Source organism: Loxodonta africana, chromosome 1 (genome assembly GCF_030014295.1).
Source record: "Loxodonta africana isolate mLoxAfr1 chromosome 1, mLoxAfr1.hap2, whole genome shotgun sequence".
In the NCBI taxonomy this organism is placed as follows: domain Eukaryota; kingdom Metazoa; phylum Chordata; class Mammalia; order Proboscidea; family Elephantidae; genus Loxodonta; species Loxodonta africana.
In genome coordinates, this window is record NC_087342.1 from 70978459 (window position 1) to 71002283 (window position 23825).

A 23825-nucleotide genomic window follows, 5' to 3' on the forward strand; every position below is an offset into this window, starting at 1 on the left:
AAACACCTACAGAGCAGCATCTGCTCTCCCTGTATTTCTGACTCACAGACAGTAACCTCTTCCCACTTCTGGGCTTAGGGAGGGTAGGAGAAGAATATTCTGATTATAAGATTCTCTGCTCCCTCTTGTCTCAGGCATTTGTTCAGTCTGACATGATCTGGCCACCATCTTGCTACTCTGTACTTTTGCAATTTACACCCAACAAATGAACTTGAGCATTGCCATCCCAGCTATGGGAACCTCAGGGCCCCACCCAGCCACCCTGATGCCTCCACAGCAACTCAGGACTACTGGAATGAAACTCTAAAGGAATTTAAATCAGTGGTAATTTTAATGTTACATTGGATTCTGTCTTTGTATAAAATGGTTTGACTGGATGGGTTAATCTTATCAAAAGATGTGATTAATTTAACCAGAATATATTTGTTGAGAATTTATTATGAGCCAGGAAAAAGATAAGGAACAGAACACGTAACTAAGGAGATTATATCTTTATTTAGTCTTAGTGTCTATGAGTGAAAACTGGGATTAAGTTAGAATAAAAGAAACAGATTTTAAAATGTTATGGGGAATTGAGGAAAATGTAACGGGGAACAGAGAGAGAAAGAGAGAGAGCTCTGGTGGTGCAGTGGTTAAGAACTCAGCTGCTAACAGAAAAGTCAGCTGTTTGAATCCACCAGCTGCTCCTTGGAAACCCTATAGGACAATTCTACTCTGTCCTATAGTGTCGCTATGAGTTGGAATCGACTGGAAAGCAACAGGTTGGGGTTTATATATACGTGAAAATCTTCACAAATAACTGTCACAGATTTATATTTACTTCTCTTTGTTTCCTCCACTTTTAAAAAATTACCTTGCGTATGATTCTTTCTCCTTTCACGCTTTCTGTCTGTACAGTCTCTCTTATATTTTGAATGGTTCGTAAATTGTGTCAGTGTAAGGGAAAGAGTTGACAGAGCCTCACTTTTGCTTTAACTCTGGCAGCATTTAGTCAACTATCCTTTAACCCTATTTTTAGGTTTTTGGATAAAACCAGTAGATTGCAGGAGTTGGAAAGAGGTAAAATGAAGAAAAACTCTCTGTTATTTTTTTGACTTTCAGCTGTCACAATAAAGACTGTCAGTACTCTAACCAAAGAAAAACAGTGAGGTCTTCTCCTTTAGGGCCCTGTGTATGACTGGAGTCCTGAAATCCAGAGAATCATTCTCAGTTCCCTCAACTATGGCTCCTTCTTCGCTCCAATCCCTACCGGCTACGTGACTGGAGAATTTGGAGCCAAATGCATGGTTGGCGGTAACTTGTTCATTTCCTTAGTCTTGGCCCTCTTCATTCCACTGGAGTGACATTGCTCATTGTAATTCAGATTATTCAAGGCATAACCAACGTACCCAGAGGTTTTCTAAGTATGAGTGGAAGAATATAGGATCCAGAATGAATGCAGACATCCAAGAATGAATCTTTTTTTTTTTTTTTCAGGTTATGGTAACAACAGGTCAGAATCCAATTTGGATCAAATGGACTCCCTCAATTGAAAGGAGTCAACTCACCAGCATTGCTGTATCAGGTAACTGATACCGTAATCCTCACCTTATACACACTGTCCAAGAGTAATCACAGTGGCGTATCAATGGAACCAAACCTTGCACCTCAACTGCTCTGTCTCCATTAAAAAAAAAAAAAACCTGTTACCATTGAGTCAACTCGGACTCAAAGAAACCCTATAGGACAGAGTAGAACTGCACTGTAGGATTTCCAGGGAACAGCTGGTAGGTTTGAACTAACTACCTCTTCGTTAGCAGCCGAGCTCTTAACCACTGTGCCACCAGGGTTCCTCTGTCAACATAGTCCTTGCTATGAGCCACTATCCTATACTGTCTTTCTTCATCATAACCGAAGGCTTATTTTTTTGTTTATACATGTATATGTTACACATATATGTTATTTGTTTACACATAATATGCTTTGCACATGTTATTTCATTTAGACTCAAAAGAATCCTAGTAGTCAGCTACCTATAATTATTCCCATTTTACACATAAGGTAATTGAGACACAAGGGGATCAATAACTTGTCCAAGATGAAACAACTACTGAATGAAGAAGTAGGAATTGAACCTAGGTATTCTGGATTAAAGCTCATACTTGTAATAACTATGCAACACAGGTTTATTAAAGGGTCACTTAATAGTAAGCACACAAGTTTCCGAGCCCCGATGTCTCACCTAGAAGATGCTCACATCTTGTGTTCAGCAATAATGCTGGGATCCTTCATCATCTTTGCTGATGGTGGTCTCCTCTGCCAGACCATAGGATGACCTTATATCTTCTTTATCTTTTCTATATCTTCTATATCAAATCTCAGATTTTTATTTGATGGCAGAGAATGCTGGGGTGCATAATATTTTTTTGAAGGAAGTTAGCCATGGTTAATCAAAACCTATTAGATATGCATGTTTATATAACCAATGTTGATAATGTTCAGAGTTAATCATGTAGTGATTAATTAATCTTGCTGGCTTCCAAAAGGACATTTAAGTTTCAGTAGCCTGAGTGCCCAGCTAGAATAAGTCTTATAATTTTAAGGGCATTATAACAATATTTTCTGCTTCAAAATTGAACCCACAAAGACACAGAGTATTTTCTTTCATAAGGTATGGAAAGTATTATCTTGGAGGCATCATATTTTAAATCATGCTGATTCATGTAATACCTTCTTTTAATTTCTCCAATTATTACAACAACCAGAATTTGGTAGGAATGTTTTCAAAATGAGATAAAATACTGATTGTAGGACTTGGAGAATATATCATTAGAAGCTGTAGGATGGTGTAGGCCCATGTCTAGCTCAGAAGTGAGCATAATACCCAGAGAGTTGCTACAGAAATTTTTCAAAGACAAATGGAGTGTTTCTGAGGCAATATTGTACTACTTTACAATCTTACCTTTATCCAGCCCTGGTTGGAATCCTTCCAATTGAGCTCAGCTATGGTTCTTATCTGTTTAATTTGGAAATATCCTCTGTTTGAAATCCCATCTGCAAATTGCCTAAGTCATCAATATCTCACTGAGACTTGCTGGTTTCTGGCGAAGGATGGTGAGGACCTATGTCAGTTTAGTAAGTCTTGCTAGTGTTTTCAATAGTGAATAGCTCTCTTACACCCAGCGTTCCTATAACACCAGGTCAATATATCCACCAGAAAAAAAATGTATAAAATAATTACTATAGCACACCTACCTTCAAAGTCTTTGCCACGAAAACTTCCAAATGGCAGGTGAGAAATAGCATTCAGGAGATGCTTACTGTGTTTTGAGTATATACATAATAAGACATTACTAAAAATTTGTTGAATGAGTACTAAAATCCTCTAACTGATAATTTTTCGTATCTATCCCTCCCTTCTTAGATTTAAATTCCTTGATGGCATAATTGTGTGTTTATAGCCTTATATTTTCAAAATTTAGCATAATGCCTGCTGTATGATGACTGCTTAGTGGCATTTATGAATAAATGTGTGAACATCATGCCAACAATTGAGGATGAGAACTCTTTACACTTTCTTAAGATTCTAAAATGAAAATTTAAGATCAGCAATATCTCCACTTGTCTGAGACTGAGTTATCAAGAGAAGTAAAACAAGTGAAGTGTGTGTGTATATACATACATATATATATACATACACATACACACACACACACAGATTTATCTCAAGGAAATGGCTGCAAACTCCAAGTTTGTGGGTCAGGCATCAGGCTGGCGGTTTCTCCTGACTCACATAGCTGCAGGGGCTAACAAACCCAAAATCTTCAAGTCAGATGGTAGGCTGCTGGCTCACAGGCTGTGGAAGTTGATGAATCCCAAGATAGGCAGGCAATATGGAAGGCCGATGTGATGGTTAAGGTTCTGTGTCAACTTTGCTGGGCCATGATCTTTAGTGGTTTGGCAGTTATGATGTAGTTTGGTAGCTATGTAATGGTGCAATCATCCCCATAATGAGATCCGATATAATGTAATTACCTCCATGATGAGATATGTTATGGGCAGCCAATCAATTGAAAGGGATTTTCCTTGGGAGTGTAGCCTGCATCCAATATAGGAGAACTTTCTGGCAAAGCTTGTTGGCATTTGCTCGTTCTCGATCATGCAGCTCACTCCTGTTCATCTGACCTCTGGTTCTTGGGACTTGAGCCAGCAGCTCACCTGTTGATCTTGGGATACGTCAGCCTCTGCTGCCTGTGAACCAGAGACCTGCTGCCTGACCTACCGATCTTGTTTCAACAGACCCTGAAGCTACATGAATCAGGAGAAGTCTCTAGCTTGATCCATGGACTTGGCACTTTCCAGCCTCTTCAACCATGTGAGCCATTTCCTTGATATAAACCTCTATGTATACTTATTTATATGCTTCACTGGTTTTGCTTCTCTAGAAAACCCAGCCTAAGGCATTGGTACCGAAAGTGGTTCTACAGAAACAAAACTGTAAGGATGAGTTTTCTAAATTAGTTCTCAAGTTTGGTTAGTCTTAAATATGTTGTTGACTCTGTGTCCAGTAGTAAAGAGGGCACTGCTAATCCATGGCATGAGGTGACAATAGAAATACACAAAAAAATCACCACCAATAGATGAGGTATTGGTGAAAAGTGAGGCTCTGAGTGATTGCATGTTTGATACTTTTCCACAATTTTGTCAAAATGAGAAGTATAAGGAAGCTGGTTGGTTGGTCCTTGTCATGGACTGAATTGTGTCCCCAAAAATATCTGTCAATTTGGCTGGGCCATGATTCCCAGTATTGTGTGATTGTCCACCATTTGTCACCTAATGTGATTTCCCTATGTGTTGTAAATCCTATCTCTATGATGTCAATGAGATGGGATTAGTGGCAGTTATGTTAATGAGGCAGGACTCAATCTACAAAATTGGGTTGTGTCTTGAGCCAATCTCCTTTGAGATATAAAAGAGAGAAGTGAGCAGAGAGACATGGGGACCTCATACCACCAAGAAAGCAGTGCAGGGAGCAGAGCACATCCTTTGGACCTGGGGTCCCTGCACCTGAGGAGCTCCTAGATCAGAGGAATATTGATGACAAGGACCTCCCCCAGAGCCAACAGAGAGAAAGCCTTCCCCTGGAGTTGGCGCCCTGGATTTGGACTTGTAGCCTATTAGACTGTGAGAGAATAAATTTCTCTTTGTTAAAGCCATCCACTTGTGGTATTTCTGTTACAGCAGCACTAGATAACTAAGACAGTCCTGCTTCCGCTAGATGAAGTGGTGAAAGAAAGAGATGAGCTCATGGCTTCAGAGTCAAAGCTCAAGTGCTGCATAAATGACCTCAAAGTTTCCACATGTGTCTTGAAAGAAAGCCTTATTTCTTGTAGTAACAGAGCTGATATCGTCAAAAATCAAACCCAAAGTCTTACTGTAAGAGTGGCTGAATTATATGCCAGTTGATTTGGTGGTGCCTGAAGTTAAGGTGAGGGCATTGATTGGGAAGAAATGAGATATTGAAACTTGGGATGGGGACATATGGACAGATAATAAGGAAGCTGGGGACAATGAGCTCCTAAATTCCATTGAACCACTCCTGCCAACAGAATGAGCCCTCTCACTCCTATCTGAAGAGATTACTCCATTTTTGTATGGTAAGCCATCCTCTCCAGTAAAACCAATAGCCCCTCCATCCCCATCTTTGAGATTAACCCAGCTGTGTCTCAAGAGTCTTTGAGTCATTGTCTGGGGCATCGCCTGAGGTAGATGCCTTACAAGACAATGCTGAATGTTCACAGAACACATCCTCATCACCTACACTATGCCACCAAGACTCCTATTTGCATGTTAGAGAGTGAGAAATTCATCTGACAAAAATTCAGCCACCTTCCACCTCAGTGAAATTTCTAGGGGTTTCAGCGTGTAGGGCACGTTGAGCTATTCCTTCTAAAGTGAAGGACAAGTATTGCATCTGGCTCCTCCCCAAACTAAAAAGGAGACACAATGTCTGGTAAGTCTCTTTGAAATTTGGAGGCAACATATCCCTCATTCAGGTGTGTTACATCAGCCTATTTATCAAGTGACTTGAAAAGCTGCTAGTTTTGAATGGAGCCCAGACCAAAGCAGGCTCTGCAACAGGTTCAGGCTGCTGTGCAAGCCACTCTGTCACTTGGACCATATGATACGGATGATCCAATGGTATCTATAATGTCCGTGGCAGGTAGAGATGCTGTTTGGAGTTTTTATCAGGCCCCTATTGTTGAATTGTCACCCTGGTGACTCAGTGGATAAGAGCTCAGCTGCTCACCAAAACGTGGCCAGCTCAAATCCATCATGTGCTTTTTAGAAACCCTATAGGACAGTTCTACTCTGTCCTGTATGATCACTGTGAGTCAGAATCAACTCGATGGCAATGGGTTTGGGTTTTGGCTTCATTGTTGAATCACAGCACAGACCCTTAGGATTATGGAGCAAAGCCTTGCCATCCTCTGCAGATAACTACTCTCCTTTTGAGAAAGTTTTTGGCTTGCTACTGAGCCTTAGTAAAGAATGAATGCTTAACCATGGGCCTCCAAGTCTCCATGCAGTGTGAGCTGCCCATCACGAACTGAATGTTGTCTGACCCAGGGTGTCATAAAGCCAGATATACACAGCAGTACTCCATCATTAAATGGAAGTGGTATATATGAGATAGAGCCTGAGCAGGACCTGAAGTCACAAGTTGCGTGAGGAAGTGGCCTAAATGCCCATGGTCTCCACTCCTGTCACATTATCTGCCCTCTCCCAGTCTGCACCTATGGCCTTATGGGGAGTTCCTTATGTTCAGTTGTCTGAGGAAGAGACAACTTCTGCCTAGTTTACAGATGGTTCTGTGTAATATGCTGGTACCACTCTTAAGTAGACAGCGGCAACACTGCAGCTCCTTTCTGGGGCCTCTCTGAAAGACAATGGTGAAGGGAAATCCTCCCAATGGGCAGAGCTTCCAGCAGTGCACCTGGTTGTTCACTTTGCTTAGAAGGAGAAGTGGCCAGACATGCGACTGTGTACTGACTCATGGGCTGTGGCCAATGGTTTGATGGGACGTCAGGGACTTGGAAGGAACATGATTGGAAAATTGATGACAAGGAGATATGGGGAAAAGTTATATGGATAGACCACTCTGAATGGGCAAACACTGAAGATATTTGTGTCTCATGTAAATGCTCACCAAAGGGTGATCTCAGCAGAAGATGATTTTAAGAATCAAGTGGATAGGATAACATGTTCAGTGGAAGCCAATCATCCTCTTTCCCCAGCCACTCCTGTCATTGCCCAACTCGTGAACAAAGTGGCCACTGGGGTTATGCATGGGCTCAGCAACATGGACTTCCACTCACCAAAGCCAACTTGGGTACAGTCACTGCTGAGTGCCCAATCTGCCAACAGCAGAGACTAACACTAAGTCCCCAAAATGGCACTGTTCCTCAAGGTGATCAGTCAGCAACAAGGTGACAGGTTGATTACAGTGGACAACTTTCATCATGGCAAGGGCAGCATTTTGTTCTTACTGGAATAGACATTTATTCTGGATATGGATTTACCTTCCCTGCATGCAATGCTTCTGCCAAAACTACCATCTGTGAACTTACAGAATGCCTTATCCATTGTCACGGTAACCCACACAACATTGCCTCAGATCAAGGGACTCATTTCACAGCAAATGAAGTGTGGTAGTGGGCCCATGCTCGTGGAATTCACTGGTCTTACCATGTTTCCCATCATCCTGAAGCAGCTGGCTTGATAGAATGGTAGAATGGCCCTCTAAATACACAATTATGGCACCAACTAGGTGGCAATACCTTGCAGGGTTGGGGCAATGTTGTACAGGAGGCTGTATGTGCTCCAAACCAGTTTACAATATATGGTGCTATTTTCCCATAGCCTGGATTCATGAGTCCAGGAATCAAGGGGTGAAAATGGAAGTGGCAACACTTACTATTACCCCTAGGGACCCATTCACAAGATTTTTGCTTCCTGTCCCTGTGATACTATGCTCTGTGGTATAGAGGTCTTAGTTCCAAAGGGAAGAATGCTCCCACCAGGAGATACAACACTGATTGCATTAAACTGGAAGTTAAGAATGCCACCTGGCCACGTTGGGGTCCTCATGCCTCTGCATCAACAGGCAAAGAAGGGAGTTACTGTACTGGCTTGTGTGATTTATCCCGATTACCAAGAGGAAATCAGATTGATATTACATGTTGGAGGAAATCCTGATGGTGTAGTTGTTAAGTGCTACAAGTGCTAACCAAATGGTCAGCAGTTCTAATCCACCAGGCATTCCTTGGAAACACTGTGGGGCAGTTCTACTCTGTCCTGTAGGGTCACAATGAGTTGGAATCGCCTTGATGGCAACAGGTTTTTTGTTGTTGTTGTTGTTTTTATTGTTTTTAATGGAGGTAAAGAAGAGTATGTCTGGAATACAGGGGATCACTTAGGACATCTCTTAGTACTACCATGCCCTGTGATTAAAGTCAGTGGAAAATTACAAAACCCAATTCTAACATAACTACTGTTTCACTGGCTTTGCTTCTCTAGAGAACCCAGTCTAAGACAGCCATTAATTCAAGTCCCAAAAACTGGAAGTCATATGATGACAAGCTGGATGCAGGATGCAGAACAAGCAAGCTTTGCCAGAATGTCCATTTGTATATTGGATACAAGTCACACTCCTGAGGAAACTCCCCTTACAACTGACTGGCTTATCATATCATTGAGGATGACTACATCGTTACATAACTGCCAAAATACATCATTACATAACTGCCAAGCTACATCATTACATAACTGGCAAACCACTGAGAATCATGGCCCTGACAAGTTGACACACAAGCTTAAACATCACACCACTCAATCCTGATAAGTTTGAGTTCCCCATCACTGTAACATATATATATATGAGAAAATTCTTGTATTATTATAATGTAAGATATATTATTAACAATTAATGAGATATATTATTAGAGGAAATTTCTTTGCTGAGGATTCACTTCAGCTCGTGTCTTGAAGTTGTCTGAGTAAGCAGTTGCACAATATAATGAGCTGTTAACTGTTAAGTACTTTTAGACAGGTAGGAGAGTGTGATGGAGAGATTTAATGATGAAAACACAGGTAGAGTGAGAGATGCTAACTGGCCTTTAACCAGTGAGGTCATTTGCAAACAAAGGGTAAAGTACCTTTAAGAGTTAGCTATAGCCTGAATAATGGTGCATTACCAAACCTCCCAAAACTCAGTGGTGCAAAACAACAATTATTTATTGTCATAGTTCAGTGGGGTATCTGGGCAGCTCTGCAATCTGTGTCTCTCATCTTCCATGGACAGTAGGTTAACTGGAGTATGTTCTTCCCATCCAAATAGCCACCCAAAAAGACAGGAAAAACACACACAAGTTTTAGGCTCCCAGTGGTTCTATGTCATTGTCAAAAGCATGTCACACAGCCAAGTACAATATCAAGAGGTGGGAACATACTCTCCACCTATGATAGGGCAATGGAAGTGTTTATATGCAGTAAGGAGCAGAAAATCTGGGCCAGTCATTCTGTCAAGTACTGTGTTCACCTCTGGGAAGAATCAAAATGAAAGAACTTCAATGCAGTGCTCGCTGGATCCTCAATTTTTAGGTGGAATTGGCTCTCTATTCTCTTCTTTGGTCCCCTCTCATTTATAATGACCCCATGAATCATCCCTTCATCAGCAAGGGTAAGAAGACACACATCATGTGTGCAGTGTCCCAACAGGTACATTAAGGACCTCCCTGTCATTTCCTGCTATGTCTGCATAGGTGTCTCTACTGTAAGGAGTATAGTGGAGAGAACTCCTGCTCTGGTTGAGTGGATATTGATAAGTGATTTCTTCCAGGATTTTTCTCTAGGTTTGTCTCTTCCAGTTAAGGCTATGATCAAATCCCTACCTTTCTGGACCATTTTAGTCTCCTATTTCTGTCAATCTTGGTGTTTTTATATCTTGACGGCACACACACCAACATACATCAACTTTATACTTCAAGTCAACCTCAGAGAGGTAAGTTCAGGGAAAGCTCCTTGTGTTCTTCTGCTTGAATGTTTCATTACGTAATGCTATGTCTCTTCCATGGTCACAAAATCAGGTGTTTGAGCCCAAGGACTCTCATGTAAGTAATGCAACCAGGTTAACTTTAATTCTGATTGATCTCAATGTCACTTTTTGCTTATTGAGGAAGAATGGTAAGGGTCTATGTCAGCTTGGTATTTATAGAATTTCATATGTTTAAGGAACCTATGCAAAAAATTTATATCTATTCAATATTTGTTAAAGGAGGCACTCTGCTGGTAACATATGCAATAAAGAGTTAACAAAACAAATCTTGCCTTCTAGAAGCCTGTGATGACAAAGCTTAAACAAGAAATGCTGAATACAGCATTATTAACAGGACATTAAGTCCCAGTCAGGATTCATGCTTAAACTGGTAGATAAATTAACATTGTTTTAAGGTATATATAAACAGAATAGTGTACATATGTGAACAGTTCTCTGAATTTTTGCAAATGAATGGATGCTCTGATGTCTTGGAGGAGCCTTTTCATGCCTGGTGGGTGTATGTCACAAAATGGGGAAGAGTGCACTAGGGCGATGGCCTATTAGTGGCAACTCACAAGCTGTGGGATTACTTATATATTCTCACTCTTTGCACTCAAAAAGTAGCCTTCTCATAGTGACTTGACTCCTTTGGAGAAAAGTTACTAAGTGGCCAAAAAGGAGCTGCCCTCTTAGTGGTCAGAGTCTGGGGAGAAGGCAGAGTCAGGATGCAAGCAGGCTGGAAATACTGATGCAGAAGCCCAAGGAGGGAGTGGATATGGGTCTTATCAAAGGAGGGTGGCCTGACGTAGGCAAAGAAATCAGAATCTTCAAGCCAGAGAATGAGGGGACAGGAGATCCAGAAAAGCAGGATGTCAGTCCTGAAAGGTAGACATTCTGAGGCTGGCTGTTAGGAATGATTTGCTTCTGATGTGAAGTTTGGAGGCCTCCCTACCCTCAGAGGCCAAAAATGAGGAAGGACAGGATGGGATATGAGTGGAAAGACAAGGTGGAACCAGATGGTAGAGCGCCCCATGCTCTCCTGGTACTTCTGCATTGAGTCACACAAAGTTGATGGCCTTGTTTTAGCCGTCTGTGAAATGAACAACTTGGGCCAGGTGATAGCTAAACTCTGCATTGTTTGGATTCCATACAACAACGGATGGTCTCCTTTTCGTTGAGACTAAAAGTTCACTTGCATGGTTTTTGATAGAATTTTAATTCAGAGTTTGAATTGCTGATCTATTAACCAAAAATACCAATCTGCTGCTATTGAGTCCATTCCAACTCATTGCAACCTCACGTGCTTGAGAGTAGAACTTCTCTATAGGGTTTTCTTGGCATCTTTATAGAAGAAGATAGCAAGGCCTTTCTTCTATAGTACCCCTGGGTGAGTTCAAACCAACAACCTTTAGATTAGTAGCTGAGCACCAAACCATTTGTTTCACCCAGGGACCTAATCTAATAAGAAACTTCAACATTTTAAGAACTATATAAAAACATAAATTGAAAATTCTTGCTCCTACCTCTGTTCCCAGACTGCCTAGGTAACACGTAACTAATTTTTTAAAATTTATTCTTACATTTTTTTTTTTAACTCCAGCATACCTAAATGCACATTCTTATTTTCCCACCTTATTTTACATAAAACATTGTATACTGTATATGCTGCTTTGTTTTATTTGTCAGTTTTTTGAAACTTAAAGTACATTGGAAATGTTTCATAATCAATACATTAGAACTTTCTAATGGAGCAATATTTGGGTTGTTTTTATTCTTTTGAGCAATGCTGCTGAGAAAAACTTGTTCGTTTGTAATTTTACATTTGTGAAACTATTTCTGTAAATTTCTGCATATCAGGTTGGTGAGTCAAAGGGCATATACAATATGAACATTTTATGTAGTATTGTCAAATTTCCCCCCGTCTTAGTTACCTAGTTCTGCTATGATAAAAAATACTGTAAGTGGGTGACATGAAAGAACAGAACTGATTGTGTCGCAGTTTTGGAGGCTAGAAGTCCAAATCAGGGCATTGGTTCCAGGGGAGGGTCTTTCCTTCTCTGTACTCCCAGGAATAATAAGGTCCTTGGTGCTCGTACCCATACCTTCACTGGCATGTGGCTTCCCCTATGTGTGTCTCTCCAAGTCTGTTTTCTCATTTTATAAGATCACTCAGAAGGGATTAGGTTTGGGATCCATCTTCCTTGATGTGACCTCTCTAACATAACAAAAGAAATACCCTATTTCAAATCAGAGTCATATTTACAAGCACAGGGGTTAGGACTTCCACATATCTGTTTGCTAGACACAATTTGATTCATAATGCCCTCCATAGGGCTCTAAAAATTATTGAGAGTACTTGTTTCCCTACAGTTACACCACAGAATATTCTGAAAATGTTTGGAATTTTGCAAATTTGTTCCATGAAAAATGATATCTCACTGTACTTTTATTTTATATTCCTGTTATTATATAATTTTTTTTGTATTTAAGTAAGATTGAGTACCTTGTAATATATTTAGTAAACACTTATTTTTCTTTTCTGTAAATTGTTGAAATCCTTTGCCTATTTTTTACTTGTTTTTGGTCTTTTTAATATCTATTTCCAGGTGATCTCTATATATGAATACTGCAGTAGTCCTTTTCTACAAAATGAGTCATATGCATATTTTTCTCCAGGTGCCAAAGTTATATTGGCTCAATCCAATAACAGTGATTTGTCTGAATAGTGATGAATATACGGAGAAAAGTCACAGATGTAGAAAATTGGTTCCAGCATCAGTTTGTTTCATGACGAGGGGAGTGAGTTCCTCAGTGTGTGATCTTGTCTGTCCTGCCTTGGCTTCATCTGTATTATCCTCAGAGGTCTGTTGGCAGATTTTCTCCTTTCCAGAAAAATTCTCAAACTTAGCACCTTAAGGAAACTCTTCACAGCAGTAGGTAAGGGGCCAGCCAGTCACAGGGGTGAATGTGGAACACTCAGAGAAGCCACCTGTGTCCATTCTTCCCCCAGGAGTTCTCCTCCCATCCATGCTCATGGTGTCCTGGCACTGGGTCAGATCCAGCGCCGGTACCACCATAGCCATCTTGATGCTGTCTCCTGCCATCTACAGTTTCTGTTTCTCAGGAGCCTTTCTTATTATCTTGGATATTGCTCCTTGGTAGAGGGCCCTTTGCCTCATCTTCACAGAAGCTCAGTTCAGTTCAAGATTCCCTAAACCTGCTCTGACATACACATAAAATGTGACTCGAGAAAGAGATCACAGGAAACGTCAGCACCATCCCTACATTTAATTACTTCCTGGAAGAGACATAAAGCTGGTCATAAAACTTAGATTCTCCAAGTGGAAGCAAGAGGGGTCAGCGGCTTATAGGATTAAAGTGCTGCGATCTCAGCTCAGCCGGGGAAGGCTCCCACAAATCTCTCTGTTGAGAAATGCAGTAACTACATGGAGTTAGATAATTAAAAGGACCCATGAGACTCTGCAGGGTATGCTCACTTACAGCTTTAAGAAGGTAAAGGATACTTTACAGCAGGAGAAAAAAAGTAGAGGTGAAAATCAGAGATGAATGAGAATTTTACATGTGGCTCCCTATGTCCATTCAGTCACACAGGACATACTTCATCTTCAGAGAGTGAACTGCCAAGATTTCTCGGAGGTACCTGGGTCTCAGGGCAGCCATCATCTCAGCTAACGATGGTCTTTTGTACCCAAAACAAGGCTGCAAGATCAGGCTCAATAGCAGAAACCAAGAGAGTGTACAAACCAGGTGCAAACCATCAATCTGTTCATTTTCTATAAGCAATGTTGACAAGTTGGTACATGTTGCCCCTTGGAAGTCTCGGACTCTAGCATAGGACTTTATTAGTCATTACTCAGTCCATTTCATTCAAGTTTGTCCAAGGGTCAGCACAACTCCAGGCATCTCCAGATATAAGCATAGACCAGTTGAGATAAACCCTTTGCTCACATGAGAATCTTTCTCTCCTTTTCTCCCTCTCACAGGTAGCTGGTTTTCTCAAGGAATTGTTAAGTGTCTTTGCACTCATAGCTGGAGCCATTTCTCCCACCACGGCTGGATTTTTCATCAGTCAGGTAAGGTCATATGTTGATATAATATTTTTACATTATATCATGGCATAGTGGTTAAGACCTATGTCTCCTAACTAAAAGAGTGGCAGTTCAAATCCACCAGGTGCTTCTTGGAAACTCTGTGGGGCAGTTTTACTCTGTCCAACAGGGTTGCTATGAGTTGGAATTGACTTGACGGCAATGGGTTTTTTTTTTTTTTTTTTTTAATCAACATATGACAATATTCTTAAGAAAAAACTCAAAGCGTATGTGTAGGCTTTATAGAGGCCATCCAGAAGAAGTTACCCATGCTCAGGGTGCAGAGAGAGAAGGAGTGCTCAATTTTATGAGTTTATGTTTTCTGAGTTCTTGTAAGATGAACCTCTCATGGTAAACATCAACTTTCTTAGCAATAACCTTGGCATTTCTCCTATAGAAAAGAGTGACCAACCATTCTGGTTTTCCCCACACTGAGGGGATTCCTGGGAAGCAGCACTATCAATGTTAAAGCCTCAGAAGATTCAGGACTTATTGGTTACCCCACATAAGAAGCCATAAAATATTGACAGAGTAAATGAGTGAGATGCTGAGTGAAAAAGAGAGAGAAGGAGCAGCCTGCATCTCACATTTATACCCATGAATGGTTAGAGCAGAATCTCCTCTGACCAGTATGCCTTATATGGTGCTTTTATATTCATAGAGACTTTCTACACTAGAAGCTGCGTCTAGTTGTCAAAAAAAAAAAAATCAGTTGATGGCTCGAGCTAAGAATAAGAACCCTATTCATATAGCCTTTACATGTAAAAAGATGTGTATAGCAATCACATGAATGTAATTCTTTAAGTTTCCTGTGATATTCCACCAGTAAGTCAAGAAAATGAATGGTGAATAATGTAGACAGTGTCATCTTTATGTCATCAAGTGCCTTCTCTTTTTTGAAGCTTCGATCCCCTTCCAGCCACTGAGTAACAGTCAGGAAATAGTTGTTTATATGGAAATTCTCAAACTGACCTTACCTCTCCTTCCATTTATTCGTCTATCCATTCATTAATTCAACAAATAAGTATTGAACATTAGCATGTACCAAACACTGTTTAAGAGAATAAAATAAACAAAAATTCTTACCCTTATGAAGCCTATATTATAAGAAGGAAACCACTAGAAAATGAATGAAATAAGCAGAACATATGGTATATTGGTTTGTGGTAAGTGCTAAGGGAATAAGGGAATAGGGCACATAAAAGTAGATAAAGTTTCCATTTTAAATAGGGTAGTTTCAAAAATCCTCACTGAGTAGTGTCTAGGATCTTAAAAGCTTAGGAGCAGCCATCTAAGGTACAATTATTAGTCTGTATTCATCCTGAACGAAAGAGAAAAGTAGAAACCCAAGAATCAGAGAAGGAGCCAGAGTAGCACTAACTATGCCCATGAACTACTGCCTTCTCTGTCTTGAGACAAGAAGAACTACGTGGTGCCCAGCTACTACTACCGAACATTCTGATCAGGGATACAATAGATAGATCCTGATAGAAAGGGAGAAGAATGTGGAACAGAACTTCACATTCTTAAAGAATCCAGGCTTACTGGACCTATTGAAGCTGGAAAAGTTCCCAGAATATTGCCCTGAATTAACCTTCAAACCTGTCAAGAAAAGAAGTCCTGACAGTATAGAAACCATCATGTATAAAACCTGCGGTCCTGGGCCGAGTGACCAAAGCAGATGAAGTCATCCTCACAAGTGGGGAGAAATGCAGGGCCATTCTGAGGCTGGGCATAGACAGGATACTTGATGGAAACATGCCAAGGGAGAAAGGACAGTAAATATGTATCCATTCAAATAAGAGGAATGAACATACTATAATTAATGTGGGGAGAGCAGAGTAGACTTCAACTGTATCTGACAACTTGCTGTTTATGGCTCCTGTCTTTGGAATCACAGCTGCCTCCATAATACCTGTAGGGATCGGGCATTTCCTGAAGTCTACCTTTTTTGTGGCTGCCTTCTTTATGACTCTACTGGTCTCTGACCAGCATCTGCTTTGTGGATCTCTTCAGATCGCCTGCATCTTAGTAAAAAGACATTGCCCTGTTTCTGTCTTATCCCCTCAAAGATTTGTTTGTGCTGTCACAGCCATCTTGAATGTCCTTCTTCTGCTCCTCTGACTTTGGAAGCCTACTCACCATTCATTGGGCCTTATTCAAAGTTCACCTGTCTTGCCTACCAGGTCTTGCATGCAAGATCTGTGTTGGTTTGTCCTCACAGCAGATGTTGAGAGATTGTGTATGGTGTGTCTGCCTTCACTGAGCTCCTGTATGGGTATCATGGGGACCAGGAAGGTGACCAAAAACATTCAATTATTAAACTGAACACTAATGAACACATATCATCAGGCAAGGCAGAGACCAATGTCAAATGTAGCCTCAGGGAGCTCAACATCTTGATAGGGCAGAGGATTTTAACAAAAGTATCACAGAAACAAATGTGAAATGACAACTGTGGAAAACAAAATGGCTCATGATAATGTCAGATTATGACAGTGAATGATAAAGATATATGCACTGGTCTGGAGGGGTGAGAGAGGACCACCATTACAGAGCTTCAGTTAAGATGAGATCTGAAGGACAACAGTAAACTGATTCAGGAAGCAGGTGGAAAGAACATTCTGGAAAGAGGGAATAGCACAAGCAAATGTTTGGTGTCAGAAAGAAGCAAACAAGTGTGGAAAGAGTAGAGAGAGTAAAGACATGGTTTGTGAGTAGTATGTAGAAGTATTTGACGGCAAGAACACATAGGGCACTGTGGGCCCAATGGGCTCATCTGTATTTTCTTAGAAGCAATGGGTCCTGTTTTAGTGGGAGGAGACCTAAACAGGGTTCTATTTTTCAAAGGTGTCTCTGGCTGCACGAGAAGAATAAATAGGAATAGGAGGCAACTGTGCAGTCTAGGAGAGAGTGATGGCCGCTGACATGAGGGAGTGGAGATGGTGAGAGTTGGAGAGATCATTTGATTTAAGAGATAAGCCTTAAAAGACTCTGATACTAAGTGAGCGAGTGGAAGATACCAAGGCTAGAACTCAATATTGTGGCTTCATTGTCCATGCTGCAGCTCACTGAGAATCCTCTAGCAGAATACAAACTAGTTATTGGCTCTTACTTACAGAACTTTAAAGAGGAATTGTGAAGAAATGACACACATGCATTAAAATACTTAAAAATCTTAAATTTGCTAGGAAGGCTTTAGGGGATTTTTAAACCAGGAAGTGACATGATCATATTTACATCCTGAACATTCTGCCTGCTACGTGTGGATGGCCTGAAAGAGACAGAGAGTGGAAACAGTGGGACATCTGCAAAGGTCTGTATTATTTACCCATGTGATAGATGATGGCATTAGGAGTGTAGGAAATGAAAAATAATAGTATCTGGGAAAAAGTTTGAAGGTAAATCTGACAGGACATGCTGGTGGAATGAATGTTAAGTACTGAGGGAAAGTTCAAAATCAAAGAGGCCTCTGAGGTTTTTGGCCAGTTTAACTATCAGATTTACCTTCAAACTTTTTCCCTAATGCCATCATCTCATTTACCACCTGGGGATCAGAAAACTGCAAAAATTTCAGAGAAATTTATGAGAAAGGAATGAGGACCCTGCACTTCTCCCTCAGGTTAGCTGTCATCTTTTCGCTTACTGTTCTTCTTTTGAGATGTGGGGATGGCTGTCTTTCCCCTCAGAGAGCAGCTGAATTTACTGTTTTGTGATTGTGGGTGTGGGAAAGAGAACTCCTGTTTCCTGAGGGGATTGTGAAAAGTGAGAGGACGTTGCCTTGTCCTAAAAGAAATAAGGTCCCTACTATCTGGGGAATGAAATGCCTCCAACAGGATAGCTGCAGAGGGAGAGTCTAGATAATCAGAGGGATCGGGTGGTTAATCAGCCATTTAAAAGTATACTTGTCACGGTTAGTATCACCCAGATATTGGAAATAGACTGGATCATCTCCAGTTTAAGGTCCGTATATTCAGCTTGTCTTATGGGCTTTACTAATTTTTTTTTTTTTAAAGTGCTTATCCAATCTATGCTGAGCCAACAAATGTAAATGGTGAGTTTTGGCAGAGGAAGGTTTTCATCAGGGCAGAAAAATCAAATTGATCAAAACAAACCAGACCCTGTAAATTTTCCCTGACCTTAAATGGGGATAATAAAACAAAATAATTCTGCATGGCTTTGGGAAGCAGTAAATGTGAAGAGTTAGGGGCAGACAACTTTTACTTGGGAGCTATGAATGAGAGCCCTGAGCTGTTTCTCATATGGAAAAAAATCTTCAGTGCAGAGACCAGGTAGAGATGACAGTTAAGCTGTTACTAGCTTTGCAGAGCACCTTAAGTCTCTTTGTACAGTAAACTGGTGACTAGCAGAATAGATGTTCAACCAAAGGGAACAGACACAGAAAGAGTCTTGGCAAGAGAAACTGATATATGAATGATTGGCCCCATTTCTTTGCTGGTTCTTGCTTATTTGGCCACCCTCCAAATAAACAGATGAGGCTGATGACTTTTGAATTTTTTATTTTCTCCTAGGCCTTCTGTCCAGGGTACAGGTTCATAAATGTAATGCCAACTTGGTAATCTTCCCTTCTTGGTCTAACATGTACCTCAGACCCAAAATGTCCAAAAGAAAACTCTCGTTTTTACTCTATAAATCTGCTCCTTCTCTCCTCATCACCTTATCTCCACTGAGGGCAACATTGTTCATTCCTTAACTCAAGTGAAAAACCTAGAAGGCTTCCATGATTCCCTTCTTTCTTTTACCTTCATATCTGCTTCATTAGCAAGGCTTATTGGCTCTATCTCCAAAATAGATCCCAAATCTGGTCTTTTTCACCACAACCAGCGTAATCCAACCACAATGTCTTCTTACACAGGCAACTGCAATACAAGCCTCTTAGTTCCCAGTCTTGTCCTTAGAGGTTGTATACCACATAGCAGCCAAAGGTCGACTGGGTCCTAAATGAGGTAATATCTGTTCACTCCTTTGATCACATTCCTATTCTTGTTCTTATCTTTCACTCTGCACTGCACACATTTTACTACTTTTTATCTTCAAAAAAAAAAAATATCTCAACCTTGCTGACTCCTTTTCCCAGAATGCTCTTTTCCAGAGCTGCTTCCTTCTCTAGGTTCACATTTCAGCTTAACTATATCCTTCTCAGACAAAGTCAAACTAAGGCTAGGCAACTGCTCATGATTGTAGTTACTTTGTCACTCTTACTGTTCCTCTTTTTTTTTCTTCGTAGCTAATGTCATCAAATAATGACTGAATAAATGAATGAACTAGCGCTAAGTGAACTCATTGGCACGCTACAAGGGTCTGTGTAGTTAAAATGGTTTGGGAAATATTTCACCCAAACACTGTGCCTTCAATTCTTGTGACTGATACAATCATTTTATTCTATTAATTGCCCTAAGGCAAGGACAGAAAAGATAATCAAATTATTTTTGTCTGCAGAATATTCAGTCTCTTCATTTTCCCAGTTTCTTTTCAGTTACCAGAGTCACTCTATTTCATCAACGAGCATTGGTTTGGATTTCAATTAAACTTTCAGTTCATTTCTGAATTCTGATATGGACTGGAGGTCTCTGTCATCTAGTGTGTACTTTTGAATGATATAAATGAGGCAGCTTGTCTGTTAATTAATCACCTATCAACATAAGCCACTAATCAACACAAACATTATGCAATGTTTCCATTTGTTGTTAAAAACAGTATCACCAATGAATCAGATGGATATTTGCCTTTACAATAATAGAAGGAACACTTCATAGAGCAAGTGGAAAGTAATTCTATTTTACCAGCAACCCCTACCTCACCCTCACTTCCCTGTATATTCGTGCAGCCTCATAACCTCTCTGATCATTTTCACATAGTAAAAAGTCAGCTGGTTATTTTCAGTTTCTAAATGAGCTCATCTTATAATCAATAGGTCTAGTCCAATGGAATTTACAAAACTCCAAAATTTATCTCAAATCAAAGCTTCTCACCTCCTCCAAAAGGAGCTCTGGTGGTGCAGTGGCTAAAGCACTTGGATGCTAACTGAAAGGTCTGCAGTTCGAACCCACCAACCGCTTCGTGGAAGAAAGATGTGGCAGTCTACTTCTGTAAAGACTTACAGCTTTGGAAACTCTGTATGGCAGTTCCACTCTGTCTCACAGGGTTGCTGTGAGTTGGAATCAGCTCAAGGACAGTAGGATTTTTTTTTTGGCAATTCCTCCAGTTTGTGCCTGGAAGGGAGAGATTATTTGGTTGGGCTTCTTGTCCCCTTCCACTCTCACCTGCTGCCCTCCCTCCTTTTTCTAAGTGAGACTTTGAAACCTTCCAGGGCTGGTGACAGAGGAATAGAGGAGAAATCAGTGGCAGGAAGTGTCTTTTTTTTTTTTTTTTGCTGGAATTCTTGTGACCTGGCATTGGTACTCTTGGGCTGGGTGACTGTTCAATGCTGACTCCTTCTCTTAAAGGGAAATTTCAAGATTTCCTTACGTCCTATGTATAGAAAATTCCAAAGAATCTACAAGAAAGCTTCTAGAACTAACAGAGGAATTTAGTGAATTCGGGTACCAGGTCAACACATCAGTTCCTGATCATATTCTACCTCCTAAGATGGCTGAATGTCAATTAATTCTTTTTGTTATAGTAACTCTGTGTATTCCTTCCATCTTCTTCTGATGCTTTCTGTGCCGTTTAATATTTTTCTTGTAGAATCCTTCGATATTGCAACTTGAGGCTTGAATTATTTCTTTAGTTCTTTCAGCTTGAGAAATTCCAAGAGTGTTCTTCTCTTTTGGTTTTTTAACTTCAGGTCTTTGCACATGTCATTATAATACTTTACTTTGTCTTCTCAAGCCTTCCTTTGAAATATTTTGTTCAGCTCTTTTACTTCATCACGTCTTTCATTTGCTTTAGCTACTCAATGTTCAAGATCAAATTTCAGAGTCTCTTCTGACATTCATTTTGGTCTTTTCTTTCCTGCCTTTTTAAATTATTTTTGTTTTTTATTTTTATTGTGTTTTTTTTTAAGTGAAAGTTTACAAATTAAGTCAGTCCCTCATACGAAAATTTATATACACCTCTCTATGCACTCCTAGTTGTTCTAGCCCTAAGGAGACAGCGCACTCCTTCTCTCCACCCTGCATTCCTTGTATCCGTTCAGCAAGCTTTTGTTCCCCTCTGTCTTCTCATCTCCCCTCCAGACAGGAGCCGCCCACATAGTCTCATGTGACTACTTAAGCCAAGAACCTCACTCCTCACCAGTATCATTTTCTATCTTATAAAAAAAAAACAAAGAGTCCAGTCCAATTCCTTTCTGAAGAATTGGCTTTGGGAATGGTTCCAGTCTTAGGCTAACAGAAGGTCTCAGGACTGAGACTTCCAGGGTCCTTCTAGTCTCAGATCATTAAGTCTGGTCTTTTTACAAGAATTTGAGGTCTGCATCCCACTGTTCTCTTGCTCCCTCAGGGGTTCTCTGTTGTGTTCCCTGTCAGGACAGTCATTGGTTTTAGCTGGGCACCATCTCATTCTTCTGGTCTCAGACTAATGTAGTCTCTGATTTACGTGGCCTTTTCTGACCCTTGAGCTCACAATTAACCTTGTGTTTTTGGTGTTCTTCATTCTCCTTTGCTCCAGATGGGTTGAGACCAATTGATGCATCGTAGATGGCCACTTGCCAGCATTTAAGACCCCAGACAACACTCACCAAAGTGGGATAGAGACTGTTTTCTTAATAGATTTTTTTATGCCAGTTGACCTAGTTGTCCCCTGAAACCATGGTCCCCAGGCCCCCGTCCCTGCTACTCTGGCCTTCAAAGCATTCAGTTTATTCAGAAAACTTCTTTCCTTTTAACATAGCCCAGTTGGGCTGACCTCTCCTGTATTGCGTGTTGTCTTTCCCTTCACCTAAAATAGTTCTTGTCTACTATCTAATTAATGAATTTTACTATCTAATTAATGAATACCCCTCCCTCCCTCCCTCCCCACCCTTGTAAGCATCAAAGAATATTTTCTTCTGTGTTTAAACTATTTCTTCAGTTCTTATAATAGTGGTATCATACAATATTTGTCCTTTGGCAACTAATTTCACTCAGCATAATGCCTTCCAGATTTCTCCATGTTATGAAATGTTTCACAGATTCATCATCATTGTTCTTTATTGATGCATAGTATTCCATTGTGTGAATATACCATAATTTATTTATCCTTTCATCCCTTGATGGGCACCTTGGTTGCTTTCCCATCTTTTTGCTATTGTAAACACTGCTGCAATGAACATGGGTGTGCATATATCTGTTTGTGTAAAGGTTCTTATTTCTCTAGTATATGTTCCAAGGAGTGGGATTGCTGGATCATATGGTAGTTCTATTTCTAGCTTTTTAAGGAAGCACCAAATCAATTTCCACAGTGGTTGCACCATTTTACATTCCCATCAGCAGTCTCTAAGTGTTCCAGTCTCTCCACAACCTCTTCAACATTTATTATTTTGTGGCTTTTGGATTAATGCCAGCCTTGCTGGAGTGAGATAGAATCTCATTGTAGTTTTGATTTGCATTTCTCTAATGGCTAATATATATATATAAAAAATATATATATAATGGCTAATGATCGTGACCATTTCCTCAGGTATCTATTAGGCACCTGAATTTCTTCTTTGGTGAAATGCCTGTTCATATCCTTTGCCCACTTTTTTAATTGGGTTTTTTGTCTTTTTGTTGTTGACTTTTTGCAGTATCATGTAGATTTTAGAGATCAGGCGCTGATTAGAAATGTCATAGCTAAAAACTTTTTCCCAGTCTGTAGGTAATCTTTTTACTCTTTTGGTGAAGTCTTTGGGGAGCATAGGTCTTTGATTTTTTAGGAGCTCCCAGTTATCTACTTTCTCTTCTGGTGTTTGTGTATTGTTAGTAATGTTTCACATACTATTTATGTCATGCGTTAGGGCTCCTAGTGTTGTCCCTATTTTTTCTTCCATGATCTTTATCGTTTTCAATTTTAAATTTAGGTCTTTGATCCATTTTGAGTTAGTTTTTGTGCATGGTGTGAGGTATGGTTCTTGTTTCTTTTTTTTGCAGATGTATAATCCAGTTATGCCAGCACCATTTGTTAAACGGACTGTCTTTTCCCCATTTGATTGACTTTGGGCCTTTGTCAAATATCAACTGCTCATATGTGGGTAGATTTATGTCTGAATTATCAATTCTGTTCCACTGGTCTATGTGTGTGTTGTTGCACCAGTACAAGGCTGTTTTGACTACTGTGACGATAAACATGTTCTAAAATCAGGCAGTGTGAAGCTCCCACTTAGTTCTTTTTCAGTAATGCTTTGGTTTCTGGACAAGTAATGCTTTACTTGTCCAGAAACCCTGGTGGCATAGTGGTTAAGTGCTACAGCTGCTAACCAAAGGGTTGGCAGTTCAAATCCGCCAGGCGCTCCTTGGAAACTCTATGGGGCAGTTCTACCCTGTCCTGTAGGGTCGCTATGAGTCGGAATTGACTCGACGGCACTGGGTTTTCTGGGTTTTTTACTTGTCCAAGGCCTCCTTCCCCTGCATATAAAGTTGGTGATCTGTTTCTCCATCTCATTAAAAAATGTCATTGGAATTTGGATTGGAATTGCATTGTATCTATAGATTGCTTTT

At 40.3% G+C, this 23825-nt stretch overlaps 1 protein-coding gene and 1 pseudogene across 11 annotated transcripts in view; both read left to right on the forward strand.

The window, feature by feature from the left end:
- Positions 1-205: 205 nt before the first annotated feature.
- LOC100663070 (probable small intestine urate exporter) overlaps positions 206-23825 on the forward strand; it is a 47843-nt pseudogene continuing 24223 nt past the window's right edge.
- The window catches only part of LOC100674542 (probable small intestine urate exporter), a 69086-nt gene continuing 62185 nt past the window's right edge, over positions 16925-23825 (forward strand). For 6 of the 11 annotated variants that reach the window (XM_064281653.1, XM_064281631.1, XM_064281627.1 and 3 more), the window contains exon 1: positions 16928-17503. The gene's annotated coding sequence lies outside the window, so the exon portion shown is untranslated. The other 5 variants (XM_064281633.1, XM_064281636.1, XM_064281643.1 and 2 more) reach the window with 3 other exon arrangements.